This window comes from Callithrix jacchus, chromosome 14, assembly GCF_049354715.1.
Source record: "Callithrix jacchus isolate 240 chromosome 14, calJac240_pri, whole genome shotgun sequence".
In the NCBI taxonomy this organism is placed as follows: domain Eukaryota; kingdom Metazoa; phylum Chordata; class Mammalia; order Primates; family Cebidae; genus Callithrix; species Callithrix jacchus.
Window position 1 is genome coordinate 31227306 of NC_133515.1, and position 25347 is coordinate 31252652.

At 35.5% G+C, this 25347-nt stretch overlaps 1 long non-coding RNA gene across 2 annotated transcripts in view; it reads right to left on the reverse strand.

Annotated features, from left to right (window-relative positions):
* Positions 1-14803: 14803 nt before the first annotated feature.
* The window catches only part of LOC144579378 (uncharacterized), a 411061-nt gene continuing 400517 nt past the window's right edge, over positions 14804-25347 (reverse strand). Inside the window, exons 3-5 of one of the 2 annotated variants that reach the window (XR_013526800.1) lie at positions 24384-24491; positions 16994-17083; positions 14804-15352 (exon numbers count right to left, since the gene is read on the reverse strand). This is a non-coding gene — a long non-coding RNA (uncharacterized LOC144579378). The remainder of the gene's footprint in view (positions 15353-16993; positions 17084-24383; positions 24492-25347) is intronic. The other variant, XR_013526801.1, reaches the window with a different exon arrangement.

Here is a 25347-nt window from a genome sequence, read left to right on the forward strand (position 1 = left end):
GTTCGTGTCGTTTGTAGGGACATGGATGAATCTGGAGAACATCAACCTCAGCAAACTGACACAAGAACAGAAAATGAAACACCACATATTCTCACTCATAGGAGGGTGATGAAAAATGAGAACACATGGACACAGAAAGGGGAGTACTAAACACTGGGGTCTATTGGGGGGAAAAGGGGAGGGCCAGTGGGAGGGGGAGGTGGGGAGGGATAGCCTGGGGGGAAATGCCAAATGTGGGTGAAGGGGAGAAGAAAAGCAAAGCACACTGCCATGTGTGTACCTGCGCAACTGTCTCGCATGCTCTGCTCATGTACCCCAAAACCTATAATCAAATAAAAAATTAAAAAAAAAAAAAAAAAACAAGTCAGCCAGAAACCTTATAAAAACTTCTACGTGATCAGTCATCCATTTTTTAAAGTCATTGTTCTTTATCATTCTTTTTATGTTTGGGCCTTTATTAATTTTAACCTAAAGCAGTGCTAAAAACATCCCAGTTAGGGACTATTATTTGTGTCTTCCCAAAAATGCACATGTTGAGTCTCTAATGCCCAATGTGATGATATTAGGAGGTAAAACTTTTGGGAAGAAATTAGATTTAGATGAGGTCATGAGGATGGGGCTCATGATGGAGACTTATAAGAAGAGGAAGAGACACCAGATCTTCCTCTTTCAGTCATGCGAAGACACAGTGAAAATGTAGCCATCTGCAACACAGGAGGGGGACACTCGCCAAGAACTAAATCATCTGGCACCTTGATCTTAGAATTCCCAGGCTCCCGATTTTGAAAAATAACCTGTTTTAGCCACCTCGTCTATGGTATCTTGTTAGCACAGTTTGAGCAAGCTGATATAATTACTGTAGAGTTTTCTCACCTGAATATTTTATTTCATTGTTTACTGCTTTAAGAACTTCAGTGATTCCCCATGCTTTCGGGATAAAAGTAATCCCCTAAAACTAAAACCTAAGTCTCTTCCTCAGTTGACCCTGGACACCTTGTGCAGTTTTATCTCTAGCTGTTCAGCCCAAATATTTTTTTGCCATAGATGTCATTCAAAACCACATAGGGTCGCACATTCACTATTTTGAGTGTCCATTTTGTGACATGTCCTTCCCTTTTTCTACCTGTCATGCTCCAAAATCGCTCCTTTGGTATCAAATTCAAATTCATCAACATCAATCCCCTTTCTCACCAACAGATTTTTTAAAAAATTTAAATCAAAATGAGTTTATTTCAACCACTGCTTTCTGCTAGACACTATGCAGGAATTGCTAATATATGGCTAAATAAGGTAGACATAGATATTTGCCTTCATTGAGCATAAAATGTATCTGACCTTCCCCTTCATTCTAGTACCAACACATTATCTCAACTTTCACACTTCCTCCAAGTTTATCCCTTACACTGATATAACAGTCATAATGTTTTATTTGCCTTTTTCTCATATCTGATACCTAATAAAATATCAGTGAAGCTTTTATTAAATAGGTTTTATGACTTTTGTGGATTAAATTGTTAGGTAAGTAGATATGAAATATATTAAATTTGAGTTTTCCTAAAATAGGTAATTTGGATTGTAGATGAAAGGAAATAACTGCAGATGGGAACGTAGAATTAGAAGCCAAAGAAGAACATTTTAACTCAGCTTCTGGGGCATGCAGTAAAATGTCCAATCTGAATAGGCCCAAGAGGACTGGGACATGTGTATAATGACAGTTGGTTCAGAACAAAGGATTTGAAACAAAATGTTATAAAATCGATGGTAGCCATAGTGACAGATACCTTGTATTCGCCAAACTTAGTACAGATCCATGATCTTCTTAGTGAATGATTCTCAATTTTCTCTTTACTTCTAACCAAACACAAATGCTAATATATTTGTGGTTGACTAAAGCCCTGTAAAAGTTAAGACAGCATAGGTTTCAAAGCCAATTAAACCCAGGTTTGAGTTCAATGCCTACCCTTTACTAGATGAATAAACATCTGCTCCTCAAAGTTCAGTTTCCCTCATCTTTGACATGTAGGTAATGGCAAACTAAAGGGCTTATGGTAATATTAAATAAGATCAGACATATATACAAAATGTATAGAACCTGCCCCAGAAATGTGTTCGCTTTTCCCCCATTTCAATTACCTCTTTTCCATAACTGAAATACTTAGTTAATATTTTTATCTGTTCTGAAGCACTCAGTTAGCTCACCTGATAGGCTAATAACAGCTTGACAATGTCGGCCATTCTTGTTACATTCAGGAGTCCACAGTAGATCTTGCTAATCAATTGTTTTACTCCTTCCTTCTGAGTGTAGATAGAGCCTTAGTTAGAATGTGACCCAAGTTGGCATATGAGTTAAAACATATTTACAACCCTTAACTACATTCCCTCAAGAAAGGCTTAAATTAATAGTAATGGCAGCAAAGATATGCTATTTATAGATGCAGTAGCTTCTGGAGATAAGGCATTTTCCTTTACATCGTAAGCATATTTGATCTTCTTATTTTAGCCCCAATCAGTTAGGAGTTAAAAGTCTAGTAACAAAAGGGGCACACAGGAACAGGAGGAGATAGAAGAACATATATAGTTAGTCTCTTAGGATCATTCAACTTAAGATTTTTAGACTTCATTTAGGTGCAAAACCATCACAATTTTGGTATGACATACAGTTTTAAATAAATTACATAAAATATCCAATATTTTATTATAGAACAAGTTTGTGTTGAATGGTTTTGCCCAACTGTAGGCTAATATGTTTTCAGCATGTTTTATAAGGTAGGCTGAACAATGATATTTGTTAGGTTAGGTGTATTAAATGCATTTTCAACCTACCGTATTTTCAACTTATAATGGGTTTATCAGGATGTAATCCCATTGAAAGTTGAGGAGCATGTGTGTGTGTTTATATTCTAATTGTATGCTAAATGTAATTTTGTACTAAGATGACCAAATAGAATAAAATACAAACTAAATGACTTTAATTTCTAGGTAAATTAAATATGAAAATTCAATGTAAATCTTAATCAAGTTGTAAGAACAAAATAGAGACCTTGAGTTATATAGGCCCAGTGTACTTATAATATTTTGATATATGTTTAATAGATGCTGTCGATATTCTAAGGTATAATTGCATGAGCAACTGATAATCCTATTTAAGATAAAGAAGAGTTACAGTGGACTGGGATTCTGAGGAAATGATAGAGTTACCAAAGCCCTGATATATATCCAGAGATACATATTTGCAGTACAACACAGATACTGCAGAGAAGTTATGATTTATCTCCATTTAAATGGTGAATATAAAATCCTGTTTATATGATTTATGGAGTCTGAGAAATGCACATTTCCTTTTGGAGCATTAACAAATGACTGAGCAGTCTGGTCAAGAGAACCATTAATTTAGGAAGAAGATACACTTGATCTTGCACTTAATCGAGAAACACATTTCCTTAGATTAAGAAAAGAATCCAAGAGAATTAGGAATGCAAGGTTGTCTCCCATGCAGAAAGGTCAGAGCAAACCCAAGGCACTTTATAAAAATGGCAAGCTTGGCAGAACAGTATGCGATGCCTACTATTTCCACAGCAGTGTTCAGGTTGGCTGGGGGCGGAGGGGAGGGGGTGGAGGGGGAAGAGAGAAAAGGATGTACCATGTTAATTTCTTGCTTAAAAGTCTCCGGTGATAATTTTCGTCTAAAGCAGAGGTTTTCAAACTTTTTCAAGCATCTGAGGAAGAATTTCTCAACCTCGGCACCACACATATTTGGGCCCAGTTAATTGTTTATCAGGGCCTGTACTGTGTATTACAGTTAGCAGCATCCTTGTTCTCCACCCACTAAATGCCGGCAGCATTTCCACCCCTAATCACATAATGTCTCCAGACATCCCTGGGAAGGCAAAATTACTCCCAGTGGAAAACTGCTGAACTAAGATTCATTCATATCCTTTCCGCCTCAAAAGCATATAAATTATATGGCAGAAAAAAGCACAGTAGATCTCAAATCACTGCCACATATGGATTCCTTTTATTGCCTATGTGCCCTAAGAGAGGTATATCCCCTCCTCTTTTCCCTTTCCACATGTCTATTACAATTCAGCTCAGGTCCCAGTTCCTCCCAAAACTATCTCTATGATGCCAGTTTCAATTAGCTGTCTGCTTTTTTTCTTATTCATATCTTTACTGTTCATAGGGTTTACCAAACTGCATTGCAATTTTTTTTTAATGTGCCTGCCTTATGTTTTAGGCAGAGAGCGCCTTAAGGTCAAGGAATCTGTTTATGCATAAAGACTTACGTAAGTGTTGTGGACAGGCTGACTGAAAAACATTACTGAGAAATCAATATAAGATTCATCTCTCTACGTAATGTGTAACTTAAAGAAATTGGAAAATTAGATATGGATTTGGAATATAGTGGCAAAGTAAATAAAATATCTGATATTCAGAAGAAAAAGGAGTTAAAGACCCCAGGTGGGAGAAACTAAAATTTGGACTCATACTTAATGAATGCACAGAGAACATAATCACCATCACTGTTTCTTCATTAGTGGCTGGGTTATACAAATATGAGATCTACGTAATGATGAAAATGCTGAATCTGTGTAAAGTCTTTATGTGGATAAAACTTAAGAATGGAATCTATTTAAGTTGAAATATGCCTCCACAAGTTTCTGGCCCAAACTCTTCATGAGAATTTTTTCCAGCCTAGAAACCCTCCTGTTGTGAGGATTTTAGTCTGTTACAAATGATGATCATTCAGTTTCCTTAAGATACTGTGAGAAGCCCATGCAAAATTTTCCATTTATTATGTTAAATATTTCTAGCACCTTCAGTATTCTGCTTGTGGCCTGGTTTCTTATCTCATCACCGAGGTATATTCAAATAAGCAAATACTGGGAGCAAACTGTTGTGGTTCTCAATTTCCAGTTTATGTATTCGTTGTACAAACTAGAAAGTGCCATTTCGAACTTCCGATATTCTCCCTCCTTAGCCATAAAGTTAAAATAATTGTAATTTACTCACCTATTTTTAAAAGAAATATTTGAAATAATATGAACTTTCAAAGTAATGGATATTTAGCAGGTGCTTAATAAATGTTAATTTCCATGCTTCCTCTTCATTCTGTGCTCCTGTTTCTCACATATTTCCATTTGATCTGTTATGACAAATTACCCTTCAGAGTTGTACTCACCATCCCTTCACAATGAGATGCTCAGAGAACCTTTTTTTTTTTTTTATTAAGCACCACTATTACTATAATAATAATAAAGTAAAAATAATGGAGATCCAAAGGTGCTTCCCATACGTCTGGCTTTTGAGGAAATAGCTGAGATCTTCTTGCTACCCTCTCTTTCAAATCATGCTTATGTTACTATGTTATGATATTAGAAAACTGATTCACTTTGTTACAGGCATAAGCCCATACCTGGAGATACAGCGGAACTAAAGCTAAGTGTAATCAGGCAGGTGAGAGAGTAGGGGAGTTCTCTCAGAATCCAACATGAAGTGCTTTATCCAGTAGGGTACAATGGAGTGGGAAGAATGAAAAGAAAGACAGAACTCTAAGCAACTGGACTGTGACACATGATAGCAAAATCATTACTTCTAGACACAACTTGCTGCAGAACCAGAACTTAAACATACTTGCCAGCTATGTTGCCTTCACTGTAGAGGTTCAAATGGCAAAATTTCACAGATAGATATTCAGAATTTACATGCTGAACTGTGTATAGCAGAAACTCTAATAACAATATGTGTGGTGCACTATGTAAATAGCTATAGTATTATCCGGATAGAAAAATAAACCATATGAAAAAAAATTAAAAGGTCACATGTAGTTTCTTTAGAATTCACTAGGCAGTAAGTAGATACCTATGCTAGGAAAATGTTCTTTTTAACCTTGTAATTTTGTTAACCCTGAAAAACTGGGAAAGCTAAATTAGTTATGTATTGCTGCATAATGAATTATGTCAATGTAGTGGCTTAAACTGGAAATATTTACTATCTGTTTCTCTGTAGCTTGGAGTATCTCATATAATTTCCAATAAGCTGTCCACTTGGCTGAGGATGGAAGGCCTGCTTTCCGATGGGTTACTCACTTGGCACTTGGCTGGTGGCCCCAGTTCCTTGTTATATGGACCTCTCCTCAGGGAAGCCTGTGGTTTCAAGATTCAGAAGCTGTGTTTCCTGGTATAAGTGACCCAGAAGAGAAATAATAACCAAGACAGATGCCATAGAACCTTTTTATAGCCTATCTTGGGAAGTCACATTCTGTAACATATGCTTCATTCTACTCATTAGAAACAAGTCACTTAGTCCACAGTCAAGAAGGGGAAACATTCCTATCTATTACAATATACATGATTTAAAATACAGAGTAAGAGAGAAGGAAAGGGAAGATGAGACTAAATTTTATAATAACAAAGACATCTAAGAATAGTTCATTCACTGTGCATGTGGTAGGGCTGGGAATCACATTGACATACTGAAACTGAGGTTGGTGGTAGAAGCTATAGGTTACTGTTTTTTTCCTTTAAAAAGAAAACTTTTCACAAGATAAGTTTAGCAAGGTTTACTTGAGCAAATAATGATTCATAAATTGAGCAGCACCCTAAACTGGTAGAAGTTCAGGTGGAGTGGCTCCATACAGCAATATAGGCAGGTACTATTTATAGACAGAAAAGGGAAGTGATATACAAAGATAGCTTGGCTGGTTACAGTTAGCATTTCCTTATGTGGGTGTGATGCCATGAGGCATTTGCCTTATATGGACATGTTCTATCAGTTGGAAATCTGTGATTGGCTGAAACTCGATTGACATGATAGGCTGAGACTTGGCTGTCTGCTACAATATAATTGTAAGTTAGGTTTCAGTTCTGCTAAGTATGAAAGCAGCTCTTTTCAAAATTTGATTTAACACTATCAAACATTTGCCACTTCTTTGGTAAGATCTTGGACAAGTCATGATTTTTTTTTCCTGTAAAATCCTCAGTTTCCTCACCTATAAAACAAGATAGAGTACAATGATATTTATTTCCAGCTCTAATGTTTTCAGAGTTGAGCTGCAAGAAGAGGAAGAAAAGATTTAAGGTAAGTGCACCTAGATCATGACAGATTATTTCTTAAAAAATAATACTGATTCTCTCCATTTGGCCTTTGATGTATTGCTGGGTATAAATATGTATATAGAGCAGAACAAAATATACCCAAAAATGTTTGACTCAAAAACTTATTCTCTCATATAATTCTATGGATTAGTGAATTCAGATGAGGTTATCTGATTGGAGTCAGATCTGAAGGATTGCCTACACAGCTCATAGGAGAACGTTTTACTGATACTAGCTCAAGTTCACAGTAGCCAACAATACACTCACAAGTTCTCTCTATGTGGCTAGAGATCTCATATATTGCTGCTGGGTTTTCAAAAGCCAGGAAACAGAAGACTCTAGGCCAGTTTAGGGCTATACATAGGATTGCCAGTGTCACTTTCTGTTTACTCTATTGGCCACTTAGATTGTATGAAGTTAAATCCTCACCTCTCAATGAGAGAGTTGTAAGGTCACATTTCAGAAGGAAAAGAAGGAATAGAGATGTTCCTGCAAATATCCTTGGAAAATACAATAGACCACAATATGGTGAAGTGACAGATACAAGGACTCTTTCTTCACAGATTCCGAAAATGTTTGCATCACAAATCTGAGTCCGTTGTGAATCTCAATGATGTCTGCAATTAATCATTGATTACTGCTAGTGCATGGTCAGGAGAGGTGATTTAGCATCTCTTAGGTTGCAAACTTATGAGTTAAAATATAGCCAACACAATTAGGTTATCGGTGTGGTCCACTAAAAGAATTTGGAATTTATAAAAACTTTCGCTTTGAGAAATTTTCTCGTGAATGTATGTATGTGTTTGTGTGTCTGTAAACATATCTATTTAATTTCCAAATATTTAAAGAATTGTCATGCAGACTTAGCAAAATTACTAGTGAACAACTTTACTTTTGCTTTCTTGAAATTGTTATTTAAATCAACAGTCAAAATTATAAATCTGTAGATAAAAAAGATATAGTATATTTCTATAGAAAGTTAATTTGGCTTCAAGTTTTTATAATCTTCCCTTATATCTTGGCTACTTAACAAGCATATTTATAGCACTACATTTGCTATGACAAATTGGAAACAACTTTGCCATTTCACTTTAGCTCTGTTTAAAAACTCACTCTGCATTATTAGGTTCCAAAACTTATAAAAAATTTTAATGGCTTTGTCAAAAGTGAGGTTTTAGCCTCTTGAAGAAAACTATATTTAAAAGACCATAAAAAGTGGAAAATCTGTAATTAGATTAGGAGTTAACATAAGAATTTTTAATGCTGCTTTTGCAGATTATTTTTCCTCCTTTATATTATTTAATTTTTGATCTATGCTTTGAAATAGATAGGTAAAATACTTTAAGTTCATATTTGGCTAAGACCATAGATGCAGACCGATCAGCTCTTAAAATGATGTGGAGGAGATTCCATTTCTAGCAGGAGGAGATGAGGTTGATCATCCTTTCCAGACGAAACCACTTGACAAAAATTAAAACAAACATGCTTTAAGACATTTGAAATGTATCCGCAGTGGTAAGAAATTGTGATGCCAAGATCAAGAGAGGGAAACTTGCATAGCTGCCCTTAACTTTTACATTTTTCCAGGAGATAACTGTTAATACTGAGGATGGTTGCTGAGAAGATGAGCAGGGCATTTGGATTTGTGGGGCTGAGGGTACAAAAATTATAGTTCACAACCTACCATGGCATTTTAAAATAAGAACAACACCATTAACAAACAAAGCAGATCTAGATAAAAGAATGATCAGATGCAAAAAAATGAATGAGTATAATGTTATAGGAAATAAAGTACAAGATGAATAATTTCATAAGATAATGGAATAACTGTAGAGAAAGATCAAATGGGATATCTAGAATTTTTAAAATATGAGTAAAAATTAAAGACAACTAAAGATAAAATTAAACTGGAAAACATGTCAGAAAGTAATACCTAAATTGAAGCATAAAGAGACAATGGAATGACAAACAATAAAAAGGCAATCGATTACAGAAGTCATTTAGAAAACAAAATTAGTCTCAAAAATGTGGAATCAGATTCTCAGAAGAAGAAGAAATACGTTACAGGACAGAAGCAATCCTTGAGGACATTATATATGAATTTTACAAATAGAAACATAATGAGCTAGATTCAAAAAGCACTACAAACCTTAAGCAAAATATAAACAAACAAAAACAGTGAGACTATCACATTAAAACTGCTAAAAAGCAAAGACAAGACAAACACATTAAAATTGTGCAGAAGAAATGCTAAATTTAGCCTATTTAGACAACAGACTAAAAAGCTTAGAATGCTACTCCTTTCCAAAGAGAAGAATCACATATTTTCATTTTAAGATTTTAATGGGAAGATGTTTTTCTCTGGGGATTAACAACAGTGGACTGTGGCTACAAGTCTTAGAAATCACTTGCATATATCACTCTGATATGTTATGAGAATCATAGATTACCCCCTGTAGTGTCTGATAATCTAAGAAATAGATGTTTCTAGAAATAATTAACACTTTTAATGAAAAGAGATAAATCATTAAGATTCATGTTGTCATTTTGAGGACACCTAATTGTATATGTTAGTATTTCTTTACATTTTACTCTATATGATGTTTAAATAACCTGCAGTTCATGAATTTCAGAAAGAAATCTATTCTTAAAGAATAATTAAATAGATAAATATTAAGCTTGTTTTTGGGAAGCTATGGTCATAAAAACTCTGGATGGTGCATTAAAGCAATCATATCCCCTTGTAGAGAGTAATCTGCATAGCGAATATCTTAACTAAAAAAGTAGTGTTGAAGAGCTGGTCATGAGAACCCAAAACTATAATATGATGAAATATACTTTGGTTTTAAGATGCAGATTAAAAAACAAACCGTTATTGAAAGTCAAAGTAATTTTCTTATAAAAACCCATTTTTAACTAAGGAAGACATTAAAGCTTAGCCAACCCATATCTCACGCTGTAATGCAATTTCTTTTATTGTACTCCTATTTTAATACTTTCGTTTCTGTGTGTAATCACCATTTATTCAAATATTTCTTTTCCATTAGTCTACTCAGCAGCAAATGAAGCAATTAGTGATACGGATATCACCATTTTCTTCATTTTGTAAATAAAAATTTGAGGCTCAGAGTGCAAGGCCTAAGGATATGCGCTCAGAAATTTATGCACATATGATTGTAGCAGATGTTTTCTTGCTATAAATCTTGACATTTTCTCAACAAAGATGGTTGTTTGTTTGCATATTCATCCAAATCATTATTAAGTATGTATTGAATTTTTAAAAATGATCTTGGTGCCTGACAATATAATTTGAGACAAGTTACTAGAGCTAGGAGACAGCTAGAACTAAGATATAAATAGTGTAAGAAAATGTGTTTTCAAGTAAATTTTAAAAATAAATATTTAATTCACTACATAAATTTGAGTATATATGGCTGGAAATAGTCAATGATCAAGTATAGAGATGTAGGCTAATTTCCTCATAAATTGTTGTTACTGTGTTAAGACAAAACTGAAGACCCCATTTCTTCATTTTTTACATTAGAACTTTTTCACCTTCCAGATATTTTTGACTACTGAATTTTAATTGTACTCTGTCTAGTTTAGTTAAACTGTCTTCGGGTCTCTGAGGTGCCATCAGACTCTAGGCTGGGGCTACAGTCATCTGGGACTTGAGGATCAACTTTGAGCTCATTCATAAAATTGTTGGCAGGACTTTGCTCTCCTCCACAGCTCTTAAAGAATTCTTACCAACTGGGCCACAACAGCAACACTATGTGTTTCCCACAGAGCAAGTGACAAGAGACAGGGGAACAAACATGAGAACACCTAAGACATTTATAGCCTAATCTTAGAGGTGAGGTGTCTTTGTGTCTGCAGTACGCTAATGGTCACATAGACCAACACTGGTATAATATGGAAAGGGACACACAAGGTGTAAGTTCCAGGAGGCAGGAATCATTATGGATTGAGTACCAAGCAGGACAAAGTCAAATCCCTTAAATGAGCTCTTAGGATCAATTAATATCTTCTTTTACATTTCAGTTTTACATTCAACACATTCCCTAAATTTTAGCAGACTTAAGTTTTTTAGAATATCTTAAATCAAATTGAAGACATATTTTATCTGTAAAATGTATTTATTAATATAGTATATAATCAAATAGAAAAGAGCTTATTTTAAATAGAATCATAATACAATTATAAAACCTAAAAAATACAAAGTTTTGTTTAATATGCAATTTTCAGACTGTTTGGCTTTTCTGCCTTGTTTCTCCAGTCTATAAAACTCCACATTATACATTACCTGCCCTTGCAGTCATCACTAGTTTCCACCAATTAAAATGGAAAAACTGTTCCTCTTCCTAGGAAAGGCCAATCTGTTTATTAGTGTTCTGACTTTTATTTGAATTTTATCTTCTCAGATCCTTCATCTATCTCCTGCAATGATTAATTTTATGTGTCAACTTGACTGGGCCATGGATGCCTACATATTTGATAAATATGCTTCTGGGTGTGTTTGTGAGGTTTTTTGCTGAATGAGATTAACATCAGAATCAGTCGACTGAGTAAAGCAGATTGTCCTTTCTACTGTGGGTGGGTCTTCTCCAATCCATTGAATACCTGAATATAACAAAAAAGATTAAGAGGAGTCTCCTGCTGCCTGACTGCTTTAGTTGGACTTTGGTTTTCTCCAGGCTTGATTCTAAGTGAAACACTGGCCCTTCTTGGATCTCCATCCTGCTGGTTTTCCGTCTGGAGCTTAAGCCGTCGGGTCTCCTAGTTCACATGTTTTTGATCAGGACTGAAACATACATCAGCTCTCCTAGGTCTACAGCTTGCTAACTGCAGATCTTGGGACTCAGCTTCCCTAATGTAAGTCAATTCCTTGCTCTGTTGATTCTGTTTCTCTGGGAACCTTGAGGACATCCCTCTTTTTTTTTTTTTTTTTTGCATTATCACATTCTTCTCTATTAAACCATTTCCACTGGCAAATAAACAAGCTCTAGCATCTCTGCCTTTAACCTCAGTTTCTCCTTCTGTGTACTGTTCCATTTGTTCTTACTCCTTGCATTTACTGTTTTGCCTTTTTTTTTTTTTTCTAATAGTGTAATGTTAAGGTAATGGGGTAGAAAGAGAGGGATGGAGATGGTACAAGAATTCATAGCTTTAGGTGAAAAGTCCAGGTGATGGCTAAGCATATCACCTATTCTTAGTAAAATTTCAAAAATACAGAAAATTTTTTTGCCATTATATATTTGTCTGTAGTTTTACTAAATTGACCTGAGACAAACATTTACTTCCCTACCTTGAGTCCATAGATATTTTTACCTTTTCTTAGAGAAAAGGATACTTAGTTGATTGTGGTTCTTTTCCTTTTCTTTTATTTAAGAAAATATTCTCTGGAATAACAGAAAAGTTTTTAAACACCAATATTTTCTAAGTTTGATTTTAAAACTGCCCATCATAGGACCTTGATGTAGCATGGCAGCATGACCAAAAAATATGTCAGCTCATGCACTGAGACCCCAAGGACATAGCTAAGAGCAGAGAATATGTAAACATACTGACATCTGGATTCAAACAAGGTGAAAATGTTATTTCCAGATGACATATTTTGCCTTAATACAAAGATATCATTGAAAGTCATGTTCAGAGGATGATACTGCTCAATGTAGCAGACCCCATGGGTAGATGACAGCTGCTTGACAAGTATTCAACTCTCTCTCTAAGCAGAAGTTATGTCCAGTTTGTCTTTTGAAGAATGGTGTTAAAATGGCACCCAAGTGTTGTGTTGGGTAGCTGATGATGCTCTTCTTGACTCTGAATATTACCTTTTAACTCTCACTTGTTTTCAAGAGTAAGGTTTTGTAGAAGTGGTAGCAAGATGCCAGCAAATGAAGGAGATATAATCTATAGGCAATTTAATAGCTTGACTTAAACTTGAGTTTCATTTCTATTGGTAAATGGATGTTAGGGAAATAACTGGTTCGTATCCTGATAGTTCTTCAGTATTATCTTTATTGAGATATCTTGATATTCTGGTCTGTTTTATTTGCAAAATGAAACATTATTTACCTCTGCTTATTGTGAAGAATATAGACTATATGTATTTAGTATGAAAAAAGTGTAAGTATGTAACCTAGTGGAATCTCATATTTTAGTATATATTAAGTTTATTAAAATCTAATAAATATAGTTATAATAAAATTTTATATATCCTTATGTGTTTAATCTTTGCTCAGTAAATATTTTTAATTTCTTTAATTTGGTAAAATACACATAAGATTTACCATCTTAATCAATTTTAAGTGTACATATAGTGTTAAATACATTTTTTTGTGCAATTGCCTGCATTAATCCACAGAACTAACTTCATCTTGCAAAAGTTGAACTCTCTATACCCATTGAACATTAACTCCTCATGCCTTCCAATATAGTTCGACTATATGCCCCTGCCAAGTCTCACGGTGAATTGTAATCCCCATTGTTGGAGATGTGGCCTGGTGGGAGGTGTTTGTGTCCGGGGTCATGGGAGTGGATTCCTCATTTCTTGATGCTATCCTCACAACAGTGAGTGAGTTACCAGAAGACCTGGTTTTTTAAATGTAGCACTTCCCCCACCTTCTTACCATGTGAGACACTGGCTTCCCCCATTGCTTCCTGCCATTACTATTTTTTTTCTTTCTTTTATTTTTATTTATTTAATTTTTTGAGATGAACTTTTGCTCTGCTGCCCAGGCTAGAGTGCAATGGCGCAATCTTGGCTCACTGCAACCTCTGCCTCCTGGGTTCTAGCTATTCTCCTGTCTCAGCCTCCCAAGTAATGGGGATTATAGGCATGTATGACCACACCTGATTAATTTATTTTGTATTTAGTAGAGACAGGGTTTCACCATGTTGGTCAGGCTGGTCTCAAACTCCTGACCTCAAGTGATCTACCAGCTTCAGCCTCCCAAAGTGCTGGGATTATAGGGGTGAACCACCACGAAGGGCTCCTTCTGCCATTATTCAAAGCTTCATGAGGCCTTAGCAGATGCCAGCGCTATGCTTCCTGTACAGCAGAATCAAGAGCCTCTTTTCTTTATAAATTACCCAATCTCTGGTATAACTTTATAGCGATATAAGAACAGCCTGATACACCCTCCTTCCCCTAACTCCTGCCAGTCATTATACTTTCTCTATAAATCTGACTACTCTTGATACCTCCTATAAGTGGAATGTACAGTTTGTCTTTTAGAAAGATTGACTAAGAAAAATGTCCTCAAAGCTTGTTCATGTTATAGCGTGGATCAAAATTATTTCCTCCTCTTTAAGGCTGAATAATATTTCATGATATGTTTATACCACAATTTGATTATCCAGTCATCTGTTGATGAGCATTTGGGTTGTTTCTACCTTTGGCTATTGTGAATAATGACAGTTTCGGTGAGGATTTCAACAATGGCTTCTCACCTGTGTCTGTATCACTTCAATCAGAAGAAGCAATTAGTAATCAGAGAACAGATAACTGATGTTTGAAGGTTAGGATCCTTATTGTTCACCCTGGCTCCCACACACCGTGTGCAAGCTGCTCCTGGAACATGCACACAGCTTCTCAACATGGCCAGGATTGGGAATGAGCACTCACTTCCAAACCAAAAGCTAAAACTCAACAAAATTAACAATTTACTATACAAGCCATCCCTTGGAAGTACCAAGACTTGTACTTTGCATTTTCTTCATATTTATTCCATTCAGAGCTTCAAAAAATTGTTACATCAAACAGATTCTGCCCATAGAGTTGTTGTCTACGGGCAGAGTTGGGGAAACACATTTCTGGGGCTTTCTACTCTGCCATCTTCCCAGAGCCATTTTTGCAGTAAATATTTTGAAAAGAATAAATTTAACAAAAATAAACAACTTGCATTTTTCTTCTTATTTCATTCATTCATTCATTCATGGATTGAAGATCTGCCATTTGATAGGCCTCCAGGACTCTGAGGCAAATACATAATACAGCCTTCTAGTTTCCAGAAGTTTTAAGTCTAATAAGAGAGAAAGATAAGCAATCAACTGCAACACCACCCCAAAAGAACTTTAATTGAATACTGCAAAGGTCCAGGTGCCATGCCTTCCTCTTTTGTGAGGGGGAGATGTCAGGAGAGAGAAGAGAATATTTCATTTAATGCACCATCTCCTACAGATGAGTGATTGATAAAACAAGGATACCCCTTCTGCTACCTTTTCACTTGGACTGCTTCCCCACCTCCAAGGTCCTGTAACGGAAGAGAACATGTATTAAATGTGGGAAACTGGGTAAACCGTGAGTTTTCACTCACAACATCCTTTTAAATCTTTTTACCTGTATTTTTCAGTGGTCAGTGGACTTAATCAAAATATAGCTTTTCTGTTTCGTTTCAGTTTTTCTTCCTCATGCTCATGCATTTATTCATCGATTTATTCTATAAACATTTTTTGAGCACCTAGTATGCTCCAAGCACAATGCTAAGCATATTGCTACTATCTGGCAATAGAACAGCAATAAAGACAACTTCCAAATATTTTCTATACTATGCAACTTGTAGTCTAATGAGAAATAGAAACTTTAAATAAGTAAATCCAAATTGATGCCATGTTTTACTTTCTGTGTCTCTGACACAACTCATACACATGGCAAATTAAATGTTTTCCATAGGTTCTGTCTTCAAATGAACTCAAAAAATAGGATAAGCATAATTCTCTTTAAAAATTCCATTGTTTGCTGCTAATTTTGTACCACCAGCCCATAAATACATTATCATGATCTTTATCCAATTTCTACATCTTGCCTGAGATGGCACCTTGTCAACTTTTTGCAGCTCTGTTTGCTGTGATCTTCATTATTCCACAGAGGATGGACATGTAATCTGTTCCAAGCCTCAATAGCTCCTATTCTTACTATCCTGGATCAAATCTCCTTTTACACAAGGCCAAGGAATCAGGCCTTTACTGGAGGCAACTTTGGAGAGCTTCTGACATCTCTGTGTCAGTGTCTGACACATGCTCAGTTTTTGTCCACTCACCAGGGACAGAAGCAGAACATGGTGTGACACCATGAACTGCATTATTTAGCAATGAGTGTTGAGGACACCCCTAGAGAAGAATGTAATTTTTAACTGGGAAAAAATGATTAAAATCCATGGGTGTGAAAAAAGCCAGCAGCAGCAGATGTTGTAAAACTCTGGTAAGAAGGAAAGAAATGGGCAGGGCGCGGTGGCTCACGCCTGTAAGGCCGAGGCGGGTGGATCACGAGGTCAAGAGATTGAGACCATCCTGGTCAACACAGTGAAACCCCATCTCTACTTACAAATGCAAAAAATTAGCTGGGCAGGGTGGTGCGTGCCTGTAATCCCAGCTACTCGGGAAGCTGAGGCAGGAGAATTGCCTGAACCCAGGAGGCGGAGGTTGCGGTGAGCCGAGATTGCGCCATTGCACTCCAGCCTGGGTAACAAAAGCGAAACTCCGTCTCAAAAAAAAAAAAAGAAGGAAAGAAATGCGAAAGCTGAGAGTGAATTCATTTTCCTCCAATGTCTTGCATCCTTACTCAGTCATGCCAGATGGAGAAGCAATCACTAAGACATAAGGTCCTGTTGGTATCCCTTATCACAAGAGAACTAGTTACAAATACTTTCCCAAAGCAGCATAATGATAAAAGTAAATGCACTGTTTCATTTATTAATCAAGATTCGATTTATCTCACTTATTTGAGACAGTAAGCTGTGGTGTAAAAGAACAAACTTTGGGTTACATAGGTATGGCTTTGAATTCTAATTATTTTAATTGCTACCTGAATGACCTTGAGGGAATTTTTTTTTTCCTTTCTGAGACGATATTCTCATTTACAAAAGATTAAGAGCTCACATTTATTGAGACCTTACTTTGTGCTGGACATTATGCTGATCAAATTGTTTCATTATACCATTTAATCCTTCTAAAAAATGTTTCTTCTATGTACTCTTAGCTGGCTTCTATAAAAGAAAGTAAGATAGAAGATAATTTAAAGAGTTTAACAAACTTACAAAAGTCAGCAATGAAATGTAGAAGTTAGGTGATTGAATGACTGGAAAGATGTGCCTGAGTTCAAATCCCGGATTCATCATTTAAGATTGGATGTTGTTAAACCACCTCCTTGTACCACAGTGTCTTCATAGATAAATGCAGGTGTTGAAAATAGTTACATCATATAATGCCTATGGAAGTAGCTGCAATAGCATAAGTGTCTTTTTAAGTTTCATTCCTAGAACGTAACTGTTGAGTATGTTAATCATTTTAGTACTTTATTATTGTTACTATTTTTTTTTTTTTTTTGAGACGGAGTTTCCCTCTTCTTACCCAGGCTGGAGTGCAATGGTGCGATCTCGGCTCACCACAACCTCCACCTCCTGGGTTCAGGCAATTCTCCTGCCTCAGCCTCCTGAGTAGCTGGGATTACAGGCATGCACCACCATGCCCAGCTAATTTTTTGTATTTTTAGTAGAGACGGGGTTTGACCATGTTGACCAGGATGGTCTCCATCTCTTGACCTCGTAATCCACCCGCCTCGGCCTCCCAAAGTGCTGGGATTACAGGCTTGAGCCACCATACCTGGCCTATTGTTACTATTTTTATGCTGAATTACTCAGGGTCTCAGAAACATCTAAATTTAAATGTAGGTCCATTGGCCTTCAAAGCCCATGCCATACTCATTGGTGAGTGTTCTTGCTGAGGGTTAAGTGCTAGAACAATTAGTGGAAATCTCAGCAGTTATTAGGTGCTAAATACTTTCTGACTCCTCCCAGGCCCTTTTTATTTTCCCTTCTAGCTGACGAGACAACAAAATCTTGGATTTGGTGAAGGCTGCGTATCTGTCTTTAAAGTTTTTCTATAAATTTCTCCAATTTCCACTGTATTCTTCCTGTGTGTGTGTTTTGTTTTCCAAACCATTTCCTAGGCTTTGGATCCTTATTCTTCCTTGCAAATATTGATGATATTCAGGATTACATATTTAGTAAAATTCTCTTCTCTTTTTTGTTTTCCCATACCAATTATATGTTAATCACACTGTCAAATATGCAATAAATAGGAACTCAGTAAGATACTTCATTCAAAAGGATTTTTGAAAGGGGTTGGGGAAGGGGCTATTGTCATAGAAAAATGAGGGCTATTTCAGTAGAGAGAACATTAAAACCAGAAAACATAAGTTTATCAGAAGTTAGGCAAAAGGGTTTTGTTCATTTTTTCAATGGGAAAGAGTAAACAAAGATAGAAAGAACCAGTTGCGTATGTGTGTAATAGTGTCATGATTCAGCAGATGAGGGAGTGTTTTCCTGAGGCCAGCCAATTGAGAGTGACCTTAAAGATTGGTTGTATGTTGCATAGACTAAGGTTACTAGAAGATAAAGTACTTGAAGGAAAGAGAATCTTAAGCAAAGGTTGGTCAACAAGCTTTTTGTTTAGATTGATCAGTGGGGACAAAGAATTTGCTAATTCTTTGCCGGGCAAAGGATGGTAATTTGGAGCCCCCTTGCCTAATCTTCTCATAGGTAAATAAGGAAGCATGTTCGAGTCTCATCCAAGTCACTTGGGAAGTGTGGTGGATGTCAGTAAGCCATTTCTGAAAACCTAAAAGTAAAAAGATGTTTTGACCTTCTGCTTTTCAGGATCACAGAGTTTGGGTCAGTTTCAACAATGTCTAATTCAAAACATGATTTCCAGATATGCCTGTCAGACATGTTAAAAACTTAGGACAAATTTAACAGTTTGAGTAAAGAAGGATTCATAAATCTGACAACTTTCAGAAGAACCAGGATAAATGCAGAGCAACTCCAGGGCTGCCACACGGTCAGATAAGATTTATGGACAGAAAAAGGGGAGTGATGTATGATGTACAGAAAATGGAAACCAGGTACCAAACCAGCCAGATTGGTTACGGCTCAGTGGCTGCCCTTTTTGAACATGGTTTGAACAGTTGGCTGCCTGTAATTTGACCACTCTGTGATTAATACAAGGGTAAGTTATAGTCTGTTTGCACATCCAGTTGTTACAGTTCATTCTGTATGGGGAAAACTTTTGGCCGAACTTAAAATATGTTAGAGGGCATCTTTAGGCTAAAATGTATTTAATAGACATTACAACCCTGATATGTCATAAACAGTTCTATTTACATTTCCAAAATTAAAATCACCTTTCCTGCTAAAATTTATATTACTTTTGGATTTTTTTTCTTTTCCTAGTGGCACCTAGTCACCTAAGATAGAAATGTGAAAAGGGAAAGGAAGGAAGAAGGAGAATGGTTTCGGCTAATCCAACCTCTCCAGGGTGTGTCATACCGTCAACCCTCCATATCTACAGGTTCGGTATCCATGGCGAAGCAAACATAAATCCAATATAATTTAAAATAATACAAATAAAAATAATATAGTATAACAAGTATATACATAGCATTTACATAGTATTAGGAATTACAAACACAGTAATCTAAAAAGTATTTCAAATATACAGGAGGATCTGCATGGTTCATATGCAAACACTATACAAACCTACATAAGAGAATTAAGTGTCTGTGGATTTTGGAATGTGGTTCAGGTTCCTGGAACCAATTCTCCAGGCATATTGAGGGAAGACTAGTTAACATATGAAGTATAATAGATGAACAAGAAGGAGATAGGCAAGTAAAAATACATTTTTAAATAAAATTGAGCAGGAAATATGTAGGAACAAATGACTAGAGTATTATAATAGCAGGATCCTCTGTAATAAACAGACTTTTTCTAGAAGTAAATATTGAGCTGAGTATTTTATAATTTTTATAAATTTTTTTTTACTGAATATACAATACGTTCTTATAAAATATACCTAATAAAAAGCATATATATTCATATAAATGCATAATAAAACAAGGTCACTTTACACATGTATTTTGTAACTGCCATTCTTCTAGTTAAGAATGTGTAATAACATTTTGTTTTCAGTGACACATTAAATTATTCTGTGGTACCGTTTTGAGATTTCATGCTCTGTTAAGATACAGCCAAGTAATCATCAGTATTCTTTTTCACTGGATGTCAATGTCATTTCCAATTGTTTTAGGTAAATATTTATATAAAAATATATTTTTTTCTTGAGGATAAATTCTTAAAATCAAAAGAAATGATCACTTTACCAATAGTTAATAAAGTCAAATTATCTTATAGGAAATGACTACCACCTTGCATTGCTCAGAAAAAGATGAAATTGTCTGTTTCCCATCACAGTCACCAATAAGTATTGTACTTACAAATATATAATTAATTGGGTGGGTAATTTACATTTATTTGCCTAGCAAGTTTGAGCTTTTCCTCATCTGTATTGACCATCTGTATTTCAGTGATGTGACTTGGTCTACATTCTCATGTAAATGTATATTAAATATGTCGTTACATATATAAATAATTTCCTATAAAGCCAAATTTTAAATCCTAATTCTAGACTGTTGCTCTAGCTACAACTTCCAGTACTATGTTGAATAGGAGTAGCAAAAGTTGGCATCCTTGTCTTGTTCCAGTTCTTAAGGGAAATGCTTTTAACTTTTTCTCATTCAGTACCATATTGGCTGTGAGTGTGTTATATTTGGCTTTCATTAGTTTGAGGTATGTTTCCTCTAGGAGTAATTTGTTAAGGGCTTTTATCATAAAGGGATACCTAATTTGTCAAATGCTTTTTCTACATCTATTGAAATGATGTATGGTTTTTCTAATTATATTTATATTGTACATCACATTTATTGATTTGTGTATATTGAAGCATCCTTGCATCCATGGAATAAAACCCATTTGATTGTGGCATATTCTTTTTGATGTTTGTTGGATTTTGTTTGTTAGTATTGTAGATTGAGGATATTAACCTATAGTTTGCTTTTTGTTGTTGAGTTCTTGCCTGATTAGAGTAATATCAGCTTCATAGAATGAGTTAGGGATGAATTCCTTCTCAATATTTTTGAACAGTTTCATTAGGATTGGAATCAGTTAGTCTTTGTACGCCCGTTAAAATACAGCTATGAATCTGTCTGATCCTTGGCTGTTTTTTTCTGGGTGGGGATGGGAAAGTTTTTATTGCTGATTCAGTTTTATGACTGATTATTGGTTTGTTCATGACTTCTCTTTCTTCCTGGTTTTATTTTGGGAGATTGTATGTTTCCAGGGATTTATCCATTTCCTCTAGGTTTTCTAGTTTTTGTCATTAGAGAAGCATAGAAATATCTAATCTTTGGTATTTCTGTGGTATCAGTTGTAATGTCATCATTATTATTTCTGAATGTGCTTATTTGAATTTTCTGTTTTTTCTTTAGCTAAAGGTCAGCTGATTTTGTTTATCTTTTCCTATTGAGTTCTGAGAATTCTTTACACATTCTGGACACAAATTCTTCAGTATTTGATGTGCAAGTGCTTTCTCAAGTCTGTGTCTTTTTTTATTTCCTTAACAGTGTTTTTTGCACAATAAAGGTTTTTTTTTAATTTATTATTTTGAGAAAGAAATTGAGGCAGTAATAAATAGCCTGCCAGTTAAAAAAAAAAAAAAAAAACAGGACCAGGGGCTTTTTTTGGTTGGCAGGCTATTATATCTCTTTGTACGTCTACCAGAGGTGCAAAGAAGAGCTGGTAGTATTTCTACTGATAATATTCCAAAAATTTATAAGGAGGGACACCTCCATAACTCATCTGATGAGGCCAGCATCATCCTGACATCAAAACCTGGCCGCTATACAACAACAAAAAAAGAAAACTTCATGCCATTATCCCTGATGAACATCAATGCAAAAGTTTTCAATAAAATACTGGCAACCTGAATCCAGCAGCACATCAAAAAGCTTATCCACCACTGTCAAGTTGGCTTTATCCCCAAAATGCAAGAAGGTTCGGCATATACAGATCAATAAATGTAATTCATCAGATAAACGGAGAATTAAAGACAAAAACCATATGATTATTTCAATAGATGCAGAAAGGGCCTTCAATAAAATGCAACATCTCTTAATGTTAAAATCTCTCAATAAAGTAGATATTCAAGGAAAGGACCTCAAAATAATGAGCCACATATGACAAACCCACAGCCAACATTATACTAAATGGAAAAAAGCTGGAAGCATTCTCCTTAAGAACCAGCACAAGATAAAGATGCCCTCTCTCACCACTCCTTTTCCACACAATGTTAGAAGTTCTGGCCAGGATCACACAAGAGAAAGAAATAAAAGCTATTCAAATAGGAGGAGAGGAAGTAAAATTATCTTTGTTTGCAGACGACATGATCTTATATATAGAAAACCTCTTGTTTCAGCCCAAAGGCTTCTTAAGCTGATAAGCACCTTCAGCCAAATCTCAGGATACAAAATCACTTTGCAAAATTTGCTAGCATTTATGTACACTAAAAACAGGCAAGCAGAGAGCCAAATCATGAATGACCTCCAATTCACAATTGTTCCAAAAAGAATACAGCTAACAAAGGAATACAGCTAACAAAGGAAATGAAGGACCTCTTCAAAAAGAACTACAAACCACTGCTCAAGGAAATAAGAGAGGACACAAACAAATGGAAAAACATTTCATGTTCATGGATCAAAAGAAACAATATCTTGAAAATGGCCATACTGCCCAAAGCAATTTATAGATTCCATGCTCTTCCCATAAAACTACCTTTGACCATTCTTCACAGAATTAGAAGAAATTTTTAAAATTCATTTGTAACCATAAAAGAGCCAGTATAGCCAAGACAATCCTAAGCAAAAAGAATAGAGACGCCATGCTACCCAACTTCAAACTATACTACAAGACTATAGTAACCAAAACAGCATGATACTTGTACAAAAACAGACACATAGACCAATGGAACAAATCAGAGAACTTAGAAATAAGACTGCACACTTACATTCATATCTTTGACAAACCAGACAAACACAATGGAGAACGGATTCTCCCTATTCAATAAATGGTGCTGGGAGAAATGGATAGCCACAGGCAAATGATAATACTGGACTCCTTCCTCGCATCTTATTAAAAATTAACTCAAGATGAATTAAGAAACTAAATACAGAACCTGAAACTCTAAAAACCCTGGAAGAAAATCTAGGCAATACCATTCAAGACATAGGCTTGGGCAAAGATTTCACAATGAAATTGCTGAAAACAATTGCAACAAAAGCCAAAATTGACAACTGAGATCTAATTAAGCCAAAGGGCTTCTTCACAGCAAAAGAAACTGTCATCAGAGTGAACAGGTAACCTACAGAATAGGAGAAATGTTTTTCAATCTTTTCATCTGACAAAGGTCTAATATCTGAGGCTATGATATTAGACAAATTTACAAGAAGAAAACCAAACCCTATTAAAAAGAGGACAAACAACATGAACAGACAATTCTCAAAGGAAGACATTCATGCAGCCAAGAAAAAATAAAAAAAGCTCAACATCACTGACCATTAGAGAAATGCAAAGCAAAACCACAATGAGATACTATCTCAGGCCAGTCTGGAAGCAACAGATGCAAGATTGCAGAGAAAAAGAAATGCTTTTACAATGTTCGTGGGAGTGTAAATTAGTTCAATCAATGTGGAAGACAGTGTGGAAATTCCTCAAAGATCTAGAGGCAGAAATACCATTTGACTCAGCCATACAATTTCTGGATCTATAACCAAAGAAATACAAATCATTCTATTATGAAAACATATGCATACATATGTTCATTGCAGCACTATTCACAATAGCAAAGACATGGAATCAACCAAAATGTCCATCAGTGAAAGACTGGATGAAGAAAATGTGGAATATATACTCAGTGAAGTACTATGCAGCCAGAAAAAGAACAAGTCCTTTGGAGGGACATGGATGAATCTGGAAGCTATTATCCTTAGCAAACCAACACAGGAACTGAAAACCAAACACCTTATGTTCCTACTTCTAAGTGAGAGCTGAATGATGAGAACACATGGACACATTAAAGGGATCAACATACACTGGGGCATGTCAGAATGAGAAGACTGGGAGGGAGAGCCATCAGGAAGAATGGCTAATGGATACTGGGCTTAATACCTAAGTGATGGGATGATATGTGCAGCAAACCACCATGACACATGTTTACTTACCTATGTAACAAACCCGCACATCCTGCACATGTTCCAGGACTTAAAAGTTAAGGGGAAAAAATAGCATACTGACCTAGGCCTTGATAATGAATTTTTAAGACATGACACCAAAAGCAATCAATCCATCAAAGTAAATTTTGTTTCTTTTCAGAATCAACTTTTCATTTCATTGATACTTTGTATTACTTATTGGTTTCCATATTATTTAGTTCTACTCTAATCTTATTTCTTTTCTTCCAGCATTGGGTTTCTTTTTGAGAAATAGGTATACTTTATAATTTGAACTACAAAGTAAACTCATTATATAATACATTTATTGAAATATCTTAAAGCCTTTTACATTATTTTTACGTTTATTTTTAATAGACAAAAGTTGTACATATTTGTGAAGGACAATGTGATATTTCTATAAATGTATAGATTGTGGATAAACATATCACTCATCTCAAACACTCCTGTTTTTTGGTGAGAACATTTAAAATTCATTCTCGTAGTAATGTTTAAAACACACAATATAGTAGGCCCCCTTCATTCACAGGAGTTAACTTTAAAGACCCTCAGTGGATGCCTGAAACCTCCTGTAATACCAAACTGTATATATGCCATGCGATTTTTTTTTCTATAAATAAATACCTACATTAAACTGTAACATTTTCCCTCAAAGGACAAACTTTGTGACTTTTCTTTTGCATATCTGAAGTGCTACCATCAACTACTCTTGCACTTTGGAGCTATAAGTGTTACTTGGTCTACAATATCACAAGTGGTCTGATAATCCAGACAGTTACTAAGCAACTAATGGGTGAGTAGCATATGTAGCATGCATATGCTGGACAAAATCATGATTCATGTCCTGGGCAGGAAAGTGGAATGAGAGATTTCATTATACTGCTTAATACATCTTATAATTTAAAACTTACAAATTGTGCCTGCATTTATTTAATATTTTTTAACCATGGTTGACCATGAATAACTGAAACCAAGGAAAGTGAAACCACACATAAAGGGTCACTACTGTACATTATTTTTTACTATAGATACCATGATGTGCAATGGATCACCAGAACCTAATTTTTCCACTCTAACTGAACTTACGTAGCTTTTAATCAATGTTTCCACTTGTCCTGACCACCTATTTCC